The sequence below is a fragment of the Camelina sativa genome, chromosome 20, assembly GCF_000633955.1.
Source record: "Camelina sativa cultivar DH55 chromosome 20, Cs, whole genome shotgun sequence".
NCBI lineage: Eukaryota > Viridiplantae > Streptophyta > Magnoliopsida > Brassicales > Brassicaceae > Camelina > Camelina sativa.
Genome location: NC_025704.1, coordinates 28,596,794 through 28,607,446, shown reverse-complemented (window position 1 = coordinate 28,607,446; position 10,653 = coordinate 28,596,794). Strand labels below are relative to the sequence as shown.

Sequence of the window (10,653 nt, the reverse complement as noted above, 5' to 3'; positions counted from 1 at the left end):
GAGTCCCTAGAACATCCTCCTCTTCATTGCCTGGATTCCACGATCACACTTTGCCTTTACCTGCACCACAAACACATATTGCAATGCATGAGTATTTTATAAACACTCAGTAAGGCAATCCTCCCATCTACTGGGCTATACACACAAGCAATAGAGTATCAATAATCATCACACAACAATCAACAACAACGAATAACAAACCAGGACTTAGCATCGACCGACGCCACACATGCATCGACCGATGCCAAATGGGGAAGCATCGATCGACACAGAAGCTGCATCGACCGATACCCAGTCTGCATCGACCGACGCATGCTCGACGTAACACGAAAACTCTAGAGTTTTACGCGCCGTCCTCGCACTTGCATCGACCGATGCAAGATATGCATCGATCGACGCAACGTCGAGCACCGTGATTTCCCCGAAGCTTCTCGCTGGATCTTCGTTCCTACAACCACACAACTCGATCCTGCAGGTCAATTGGTGACAGCTTGTCCTGTGGGAAGGTTGTTAAAGGGTGGGGACCAGGGTTCGAGGAACGCCTGGCGCACCAATAACCTACTGGTGGATTTGGATATCCACAGTGATGGGTTAGGATCGATGCCCTGCACGGCCAGCTTGGGGTCCGTTGGGCCGGCTATTGGTGGGCTAGTGGGGCCCACGGCTGGTCCGTTGGGGCAGCTAGCAGTGGGCTAGTGGGGTCCGCGGGACGGGTTGTTACATAAAAGCCCACCGCTAGCCATATTAACGGACGGGTTGTCACATAAAAATCGATTTTTATGTGACAACCCGTCCTGTTGACCCCACTAGCCCACTGCTAGCTGCCCCAACGGACCGTCTGTGGACCCTGCTAGCCCACTGCTAGCCAGCCCAACAGACCCCAAGCTGGCCCTGCAGGGCATCGATCCCAACCCATCACTGTGGAAATCCACATCCACCAGTAGGTTATTGGTGCTCCAGGCGTTCCTCGAACCCTGGTCCCCACCCTTTAACAACCTTCCCACAGGACAAGCTGTCACCAATTGGTGGATGTGGATTTCCACAGTGATGGGTTAGGATCGATGCCCTGCAGGGCCAGCTTGGAGTCCGTTGGGACGGCTAGCAGTGGGCTAGCAGGGTCCACGGATGGTCCGTTGGGGCAGCTAGCAGTGGGCTAGTGGGGTCCGCAGGACGGGGTGTCACAAAGAACGACAACTAATATAGTACCAAGCCCAGTCTGTGTCAATGGCGTAGACAGTGCAATGAATCCTTGCTTTTCCAATCTGTAGATAGATATTTTTATTGGTTAGTTTGCATAAATCAATAGAGTTAACATAAGCTTTTAATACCTCAAAAGCACTCTTCAATAGTTCTCCTAGGATACTCTTCTGCATTTTCAGCTTGGACAGCAACCATCCCCCACCTTGGTTGTCTCTGACGGAATTTGAGAGACAGGCCATCATCGGGGAGCCTGTGACAATTTGATTATATATGTTTAAGTGATTACAATTCGAACTCACTAATTATGGTAAGACATATAATAAAATGTTCATGGAATAGATAATATTACGCTTGTCTGAAAACATCAACTTCATCGAATAGGGGGTTCACATGGACTTGAGATGCATCAAACGAATTAGTCAAAAAGTTTACACCTGACAGAATAAAATCATAAGATGCATGGATTATTAAAATACTTGTATGTTTCGTAAACCATTGAGTCTATTTAAGTATGTGGTATTTTGCATTTGTTCAAATTTCTACAATTCTAATATTTAAATATTATTACCTTTGAAGGATTTTATCTTCACAAATTTGAGGACACAGGTGATGATGCTTCCATCAGAGTCTTGGCAGGATTGCCATACGTGCTCGGCCAAGGGACTCCACAAGGTACATGACATTCTTTCATCTCTATCATATAAAATGAGTAAGTTAGTTTATTGATTACAAATGTTATCCCACATAATAATCATATAGACATATTAGCATATAAGACTTACGTTTCGTCTCGTAGCTCAAAATTGAGTTTTTTGGTAGGCTTGTTATTTGCTTCGAGGTCCTCCAATTCATCCATACTCACAATTTGACCAATAACCTCTGCATAATCAAACATATAAATATATATTGACTCAAATTAAACAGATGTATCTATATAGATACTTACCAACAAATATGTGGGGATTAGCTCGACCACTGTGGATGAATTTGAACTTAGTTAAGGTAAGGAAGCTAGCATCAGAAACAGGGTCACTGTCCATGACCATAGTTCCATTGGTAAATGACATCTTGTACAGATGCGAGGTTGGTCTGAATTGACCATTTGCATAGCTGAGTGCAAATGTCTCAATGAAAACCCAGTTACCAATAGGAAGTCTATTGACATATTTGTTTAGCAATTCCTTCTTCACAGATGCATGAATCTTTTTACTCTGCATCAATGAAAGACATAAGATCCATTAGTAATAGAAAATAATTGTAACATTCGATAACGTAAACAGTAGACCTTACCATCGAGTCTGACAACACCAACTCAAGTGTTTCACCACCATTTAGACGCCATGAATGGATGACCTTGACTTGAACCCTCCATGAGATTTTGTAGGGGCGAACGTCTTTCAAGAAAGCAAAGGTAGCAGCCATAATGTGAGTGATGTTTTTGATGTGTTTGCTTATGTTTAATTTTCGTTAAGGTGGGTATTATTTATAAAGAAACCCGATTAGGTCATAGAATAAATTTGTGAAGATATGAAGAAGATATGATGAGACGATAATTAGAGAGAAAATCTTGTCAATTGGTTTTTTTATGGAATCTTTAGGGGATATGTTATATTTAAAATTTATTTCTGTTTAGGTTGATTGATATTTGAGTAGCGTAATTGTTGGAGCAGATTTTTGGAAATCAAGCAGTTTAAACAGAATTCGTGGAGAAGATTGTAAGGCAAGAAAATCTTTGTCATTTAATTGTTACGAATAAACGGGTGAGAGGAGAAGGTGTAATCGTGTTCTTGAGAATGTTACAACTTTCGATAGAGGTTGGGCTTGACCCAATTGTTTTTTGTAATCAACAAATCGTGTGACCCAAAAAGAATATTTGTTTGTAAGGTATTAAAGACAATGGCAGGGTTGTAAATAAGTTGGAAGTCCAGGATTTATTTTATAAATGTTTCTGAAAATGTATATATAGATTTATGGTTTTTATTTGTTTGAGTGTTAACTTTGTTCATCAATAAAAAAATATTTTTACAAAAGAATTGCCTCTGTTTTCAATTACGATGCCATATAAATTTATCAAATAGTTAGTCATAATTGGGGAATAATTTTATTAATTACAAATGACAGTCCAATTTGGTCGTCTACCATTACCATTTTTATTGTAAACTAGATTAGGACCTGTGCTAGAACACGGGTTGAAATTCCTTTTATTTATATTATAATTTTAAAATAAAATATAAGTTTTTTGGATAAAACATTATGCAATAAAATCATATGCTAAATATGATGATTTGAAAAAAATACATATTTTATAAGTTTTATATTGTTATTTTGTAATTTTATGTTTGAAAAATGGTTATGTTTGTTATTTGTTTTTATTTTAATTTTTAAACATATTTGGTGAAAGTTTTTAATATGACCCATGCTTAGATAAAATTTTATTTCAACTGCACAATAAGATCTCGGAAATCACGAGTAAGTGTGATAAATTGCCAAGATTTTATTATTTTTTACGCCTAACAGTATATATTTTGTAACAATACATGGAATAATAAAGATTTTAATTGGAAATTGTATAAATCATTGGAATATTCTTTTTAAGAAGATTCTTCGGGATATATCTTAAGTGTATTCATATAGTCCATGGATTGACCAATTAATCTATAATCTTTTTTTTTTTGTAACCAACCTATATATAAGCTATAACCTATTTGTAACCAACTTATAAAAATTATGTAGTCTACAAAAAAAAATTGTGTACTTCCGTTTTATTATATAGGGGATATGTCACATAATACTAAGATAAATCATAATATCCTTTATAATGATTTTTTCTCTTTGCATAAAATGAGATCTAAAAAAATGAGGTGGTGAAAACCACCTAAGCCCAAAATTTTTTCTTTTGCTGAGACCGGACGAGTAGGGGGGCCTTCACGGTTCGCTTCTCTTCGTCCTCTTCGACGTATGCCAAACGAGATCCCCGATGAAGCGCATCATCCAAGTCCTTGGCCTCGCGGATATTGAGATCCACTTGCAAAGGCGACCCTGGAGTGAGTCCTTTCTTGAAGGCGGCGATCGCGACATCTTCGGTAATCGAGATGCTGGCATACTTTTCCTTGAACCTGGTGAGGTATTGTCGCCGAGGTTCGTCGGACTCCTGAACTATCTCCCATAATTCGGCGCTGGAAGTACCGCGCTCTATGAAGACCCGATAGTTCCGCAGGAAAGCTGTTGACAGCTGAGCGAAACTGTCGATTGAGTTCGCTGGGAGGCGAGAGAACCAGGTTAACGCGTTCCCTATTAAACTTTCGACGAACAGCTGGCACTGACCGGCATCCTTCTATTCCTCAGTGAATATGGCTTTGGATACGGTGGCCATGAACGAAGTCATGTTCTGCATTGGATCCTTCGTCCCTTTGTAGGTTGGAAGCCTTAGTTTTACGGCCAGAATATCCGCCTCCAAGATTCGTTTTGTAAACAGGGTCCGCTGCAGGTGGCAGATCGTTAAACAGATGTCGGCTTAAGGGGCTGTTCCTTCGGGCTGCCTGCGGCGGCACGATGTTTTGCTGAAGTGGAGGGGGCGCGCGACGTTCTATCGTGTCCATCCGTTGGTTTGTATTGAATATCGCCTGGAAGAGATCCTTAGAGATCGTTCCGAACACATGACGGAGATCGTCCATGGAGACGAGCTGGGAGGGTTGCGCGGTTTGCGCAGACGAGGTCTGTCTAGCGACAGATCCATCAACAGGTAGCTCTCCATCGGGCCCCTGGTTTCCGTGATTGGGCGCTTCGACATCATCTCCGTTTACCGAAGGTGCCGTCGAGTCATCTGCCGGGTTTTCCGACGTGCCGAGGTTGCGTCGGACATAGACGAGTGTGGCAGGCGAATCAATGGGTGGATCCGCGGTGACATCTTGCGAGCCGGTGGCTCCGGAGACTGGGTTGTTGTGCTGAGGAGGGGTCGCGTTGGTGACACCGTTGTCGGATGGTAAAGACATGGTCTTTCTTGCTTGACAAGTTTCAGAGGAATCTGATAGAGAAGTGACTTGAGAACTTTGCGTCCCCACAGACAGCGCAAATTGTAGAAACTGGGTTTCACACAATGAATTTGTTTGAAGGGGGAAACAAATTCACTTAACAGCTCTCTCAAAGAATCAGATCAAAACTCGAAATCAAAAGGGGGTTTTAATCTCTTAAAGAACAAGCTAGGGTTTTGCTCAAGAACAATGAAGAAATCGAATTATTGTATTAATCGCTGGATGGATTACAATAAAGGGATTCCCCTTTATTTATAGGCTTTCTTAGATTTACAGAATATAACTACTTTCCTAATTGACTTGCTCAAGATTAAGAAAGTTTCTTCTTCTTTGTTAGGTCAGCCGCCGGGCGACCTGAGAGGTCGGCTCCTTGCTGTCGAACTGGGCTTCTGACTCTATTGGGCTTTTATTGTAAGGCTTTATCCAATCTCTGCTTCTACCGAGCTCCCGGTTAACTAATCGGTTTAACTTTTCGATTTAGATCGGTATGGTGGGGGTGCTAATACCCGCACCAACATGAACCTTCAATCTTTATCTTTCTAAACATGAAAACATAATAACTCAGTTGAAACCTTTTCTGAAATATGTTATACATCCTTGAGAAAATCATCCCAGCGATGGTAAAAGCAAGAAATATGCATACATATATATATATATATATATATATATATATATATATATATATATGTTACTATATTAAGATTAGATACAAGTACAAACGCCATTAACACACATATAAGATCCCGATGGACAAGAATATTTCATACGAGGATCACAATCACTCGTCAGCTTGCATGTCTTAGCATCATCCATCGTTCTTAGATTATCGAGTTTTGCTTGATGAGCCAATGGAACGGTGCATTTGCATTGTCCCTTTATACATTGAGATGGCTTACCCGAGCAGGGAAGGTTTTCACAATCGTATGTTGTTTTGCAAGGAAAAACAAGCTCAGCTTCTGCTATCGGAATACTCACCAAGTCACCATCATTGTATCTAATGAATTACACAGGACCAGGAAAATGCGTGTCATGTTCAAACTTCAAGTCCAATAAGTATGCTTAAATAAAAGGCTTGTTAGAGAGAATAGAGAGACTTACAAGCGACGACGAGAGCAAGCAGGGAGAAGATTGTGATCTTTGAAGCCATTTCTAAATTTTATGGCTATGACCTATGTAAACATCTACTACTTTTTACAGTTACTTTGAAATACCATAATTTAATGTCAATCGATCACCTATTTAATAAAACGTAGTCACCATCATTGTATCTAATGAATTACACAGGACCAGGAAAATGCGTGTCATGTTCAAACTTCAAGTCCAATAAGTATGCTTAAATAAAAGGCTTGTTAGAGAGAATAGAGAGACTTACAAGCGACGACGAGAGCAAGCAGGGAGAAGATTGTGATCTTTGAAGCCATTTCTAAATTTTATGGCTATGACCTATGTAAACATCTACTACTTTTTACAGTTACTTTGAAATACCATAATTTAATGTCAATCGATCACCTATTTAATAAAACGTAGTCACCATCATTGTATCTAATGAATTACACAGGACCAGGAAAATGCGTGTCATGTTCAAACTTCAAGTCCAATAAGTATGCTTAAATAAAAGGCTTGTTAGAGAGAATAGAGAGACATACAAGCGACGACGAGAGCAAGCAGGGAGAAGATTGTGATCTTTGAAGCCATTTCTAAATTTTATGACTATGACCTATGTAAAAACGTCTACTACTTTTTATAGTTACTTTGAAATACCATAATTTAATGTCAATCGATCCCCTATTTAATAAAACGGAAGTACACAACATTGTTTTGTAAACTATATAATTCTAATAAGTTGGTTACAAAATATGTTATAAATTAATTGATATATTAATTAGTTACAAGTTAAATAGTGGGTGTAACTTTAATTTATTTTTGGAATATTTTATTACTAGAACACGTTGTTTCCAAAAAATCTTAAGGAAAATATTGTAAAGAATCATTTAATATCATCTAATTTACCATATTAATTTTTTTATTAAATTATTCATCAAATAAAATCATTTGATATCTAACTTAACATATTAATTTGTTAATTATCATTATATTTCACCTCTCATTTTTATGTATGAGTCTATTTTGTGAAACAAATAAATTATCATATTATTTATTATAATTAAAAAATAGTTTTATTTTCGGATATACCATAAGTTGAATTTTTAAAAACAAATATAAATGATTCAATCTATAAAGTATTCAAGTTTTAGTAATATTATTCTTTAGAAATAATATCTATTGAATTAAAAAAATTTACTTAGTATCGGGTCAAAATTTGAATATTTAAATTCAATTTCATACTTTTCTGTTGAATTTTATAATTTTGCATAATATAATAAACTTTAAATAATTTATTTTGAAATATTTTTAAAATATTGAAACTTGATATAAAAGTTAGAAACTATAAACACTCCAAATTTACAAAATTATGTTTTATAATGACATTCAAGTCATGATGTAGAATACACATTGTTGAAATAACTTCACGTACATAAATTAATATAACATATTAAAATTTTATTTTAAAATAGAAAATATACACAATTTTGTATAAAATAAAATTTAACCAGTGTTATAGCACATGTACTTATCTAGAATCATTAACAATATAAAACTTAGAAAATAAGTGTCTGTATCAAGTCATCATATTTAGCATATGATTTTATTGCATAATATTTTATCCAAAAATAAACTTTTAAAACAATCACATAAATTATATTTTATATAAAAATTACAATATAAATAAAATAAAATGAATTTCAACCCGTGTTCTAGCACAGGTCTTAATCTAGTTCTTTATTAAAAGGGATGTAATCATAAAATATTTTAAAAGGTATATAATCATAAATAATGATTTTATCTTAAATTTATTAATGATTATTTTATCTTAAAGGTATATAATCATAAATTTATTAATAATTAAAATATTTTTTTAAAGATATTATTAATGATTTTATTTTTTCTATTTCATATAAAAAAATTATGATTAAAATATTTTTAAAGTAGATAATCATTATGAATATGTAATCCTCATATAATTTACTTAGTATCGGGTCAAAATTTGAATATTTAAATTCAATTTCATACTTTTCTGTTGAATTTTATAATTTTTCATAATATAATAAAATTTAAATAATTTATTTTGAAATATTTTTAAAATATTGAAACTTGATATAAAAGTTAGAAACTATAAACACTCCAAATTTACAAAATTATGTCTTATAATGACATTCAAGTCATGATGTAAAATACACATTGTTGAAATAACTTCACGTACATAAACTAATACAACATATTAAAAATTTATTTTAAAACAGAAAATATACACAATTTTGTATAAAATAAAATTTAACCAGTGTTATAGCACATGTACTTATCTAGAATCATTAAAAATATAAAACTTAGAAAATAAGTGTCTATTTCAAGTCATCATATTTAGCATATGATTTTATTGCATAATATTTTATCCAAAAAAAACTTTTAAAAACAATCACATAAATTATATTTATATAAAAATTACAATATAAATAAAATAAAATGAATTTCAACCCGCGTTCTAGCACGGGTCTTAATCTAGTTCTTTATTAAAAGGGATGTAATCATAAAATATTTTAAAAGGTATATAATCATAAATAATGATTTTATCTTAAATTTATTAATGATTATTTTATCTTAAAGGTATATAATCATAAATTTATTAATAATTAAAATATTTTTTAAAAGATATTATTAATGATTTTATTATTTTCTATTTAATATAAAAAAATTATGATTAAAATATTTTTAAAGATAGATAATCATTATGAATATGTAATCTTCATATAGTTTTAAAAAAAAGAAGCTTGCAATGTTTTAATTATAATAAAAGAAAACAAAATATAGAAGTATGTAGCGTTTAAAACACGTGCAGTTAATTGGTACAAATGCATAGGCCATCAAAACACATATAAGATCCGGAGACTCATGTAAATCTCATACGAGGATCACAATCTTTAGTCAAATTGCACTTCTTAGCATGGTCCATCTTCTTTAAGTTGTCGAGTTTTGTTTGATGAGTCGTACATTGGCATTGTCTATTTACACATAGAGCTGTCCCGCTTGAGCAGTGAAGCTGTGAAGGTATTCACAATCTACCGTTGTTCTGCAAGGAAGAAAGATTTGAGCTTCTGCTGTCGTCGGCATAGTTAACATCAATGCACCTTATGGACACCGGACCACAAAACCACATACGTTATATTGTTGTAAATTTCAAATCAATAAGTATGCCTACATAAAATTCATGTTAGGGAGATTATAGAGGCGTACTAGCGATAACGAGAGCAATGAGGAAGAAGGATGTCATTTTTGATGCCATTTCGTAGTTTATGTCTTGTGTCTTATCAAAGATGGGCTATAGACCTTTTGTATTTATAGTCTCTTTGAAAGTTAAGATTTTTTTAGAAATCTTTTGACATTCGAATCTTCGGCATTTAATAAAAATTCTGTATATAACAACTATGAGTCGAAATGTAAATATATTTAGTTAGTTTATTATATTCATTCTTGAATTCTTATTTTGAATGACTTTTCCTCTAAGAATAAGGGGAATAATATCCTATTATTTAAGAAGAGGGAGAGATATTTTTTACTCAAAAACTACTAATGTTGGGATTTCATGTATTAATTCAGTCATAAAATAGTTGTCTATTGTTAGACATTAATTATTTTAGTCTGTAATGTTCTAAAATTTTATTACAATCTATATATACATTTTTGGAGACATTTAGCAAATAAATCTTAGAGTTGGAACCTATTTACAAGTATGACATTAGCATTAATTATTAATTTATTTTTCATTTAATTTATTAATATTAAATTTCAATTTTCGGAAACAAGATTTCTCATCCTAATAAAATTTTCAAAACAATAGGAACCACTCCCTTTAACATTAAATATTAAGTTTATAATAAATTTAATTAATATTAAGTTTCCAATTTTACAAAACAATATTTTCTCCATAGAAACATTTCCTAAACAAATTATCTACACACATCTTGGGTCCATTTTAATAACCAATGTTTATTAAAAAAAAAAAAAAAAGTGGAATTCATGTCAAACAAATAACTGTTAACAACTTTTATTTGCATTTCACAACAAAACTATATATACTAAAGTTAACTGATTCTTTATATACAAAACATACAAAACTACAATACAAAGTTATCTTGTACATATATCTAAACAATTTAAAATAATAAAAATACTATTATCTGTAAATAAAAAAACACATAGTATATTCCTTCTATAAATCACTACTTATTTAATTGTAGGTTATACTATAATATAAAATAATAAACTTCAAACAAAATACTTTCTAATATCTATATCTATATTTGTA

General features: G+C 33.6%; 1 long non-coding RNA gene across 1 annotated transcript; it reads left to right on the top strand.

Annotated features, from left to right (window-relative positions):
* LOC109131446 lies at nucleotides 1,970-3,180 on the top strand. Its single transcript, XR_002037116.1, has 2 exons — nucleotides 1,970-2,625; nucleotides 2,834-3,180. It is a non-coding gene; the product is annotated as an uncharacterized LOC109131446 (long non-coding RNA).